The sequence below is a fragment of the Rhincodon typus genome, unplaced genomic scaffold (genome assembly GCF_021869965.1).
Source record: "Rhincodon typus isolate 14 unplaced genomic scaffold, sRhiTyp1.1 hic_rhity00001068, whole genome shotgun sequence".
Lineage (NCBI taxonomy): Eukaryota > Metazoa > Chordata > Chondrichthyes > Orectolobiformes > Rhincodontidae > Rhincodon > Rhincodon typus.
Genome location: NW_025966706.1, coordinates 24,103 through 25,749, shown reverse-complemented (window position 1 = coordinate 25,749; position 1,647 = coordinate 24,103).

Here is a 1,647-nt window from a genome sequence, read left to right as displayed (position 1 = left end):
GAAGCAGAAGGGAAGGAACAGAGGGGCAGAAACAGAAACTGAAATAGAAACAGAAGATGACCAATAGTTGATGAGAAAAAAAGGATGAGAAACAGAGGATGAGAAACACATGATGAGAAACAGAGATTGAGAAACAAAGGGTCACAAACAGAGGTGTAGAAACAGAGGTGCCGAAATGGAGGATAAGAAACAAGATGATAAACAGAGAATGAGAAAAAGAGGATAATAAACAGATGGGCAGAAGCAGTGGAGGAGAAACAGAGGATGAGAAACAAAGGATGAAAAACAGAGGGGCAGGAAGAGAAAGGCAGAAACAGAAGGGCAGGACAGGGGGGCAGAAACAGAGGGACAGAAACAGAGGATTTGAAACAGAGGATGAGTAACAGAAGAAGAGAAACGTGGGTCACAAAGAGAGAATGAGAAATACAGAATAAGAAACAGAGGATGAGAAGCAGAGGATGAGAAGCAGAGGGGCAGAAACACAAGACCATAAACAGACGGGCAGAAACATAAGGTGAGAAACAAAGAAAGAGGAGCAGCGGATGAGAAATAGAGGGTCAGAAACAGAATTTGAAAAAAAGAGGATGAGTAACAGAGGGGCAAAAGCAGAGCATTCGAAACAGAGGATGAGAAACAAAGAGGCAGAAACAGAGGGTCAGAAACAGAATGTGAGAAACAGATGGTGAGAAACAGAGGGGGAGAAACAGAGGTTGAGAAACAAAGAGTGAGAAACAAAAGGTGCAAAACTGAGTAACAGAAACAGAGGTGCAGAAACAGAGGGTGAGAAACAGAGTGTGAAAAACAGAGGGGTAGAAACAGAGGGTGAGAAACAGAGGGTACGAAACAGAGGGGGATAAACAAAGATTGAGAAACAGAGGGTGAGAAGCTGAGGGTGCAAAAAAGAGTGGCAGAAACAGTGGGCGAGAAACAGAGGGGCAAAAACACAGGGCGAGAAACTGAATGGCAGAAAAAGAGAGTGTGAAACTGAGGGGCAGAAACAGAGGGTGAGAAAAAGAGGGTGCAAAGCAGAGGGTGCAAATATGAGGCTGAGAAAAAGCGGGGTAGAAATGGGGGCAAGGGGGGGTGGTGGTGAGAAACAGAGGGAGAGAAACAGAGTGGCAGAAACAGAGGGTGAGAAACAGAGGGTACGAAACAGAGGTGGAGAAACTGAGATGGAGAAATGGAGGGCAAGAAACAAAGAGTGCGAAACAGAATGGCAGAAACAAAGGACGTGAAACAGAGGGGCAGAAACAGAGAGTGAGAAACAGAATGAGAAACAGAGGGTTAGGGTCAGGGTCAAGGTCAGGGTCAGGGTCAGGGTTAGGGTTAGGGTTAGGTTTAGGGTTAGTCTCACCTGCGATAGGGTTAGGGTTAGGGTTAGGGTTTGGGTTAGGGTTAGGGTTTGGGTTAGGGTTAGGGTTCGGGTGAGGGTTAGGGTTCGGGTTAGGGTTCGGGTTCGGGTTAGGGTTAGGGTTAGGGTTCGGGTTCGGTTACGGTTAGGGTTCGGGTTAGGGTTCGGGTTAGGGTTAGGGTTAGGGTTAGGGTTAGGGTTAGGGTTAGGGTTAGGGTTAGGGTTTAGGGTTAGGGTTTAGGGTTAGGGTTAGGGTTAGGGTTAGGGTTAGGGTTAGGGTTAGGGTTAGGGTTGGG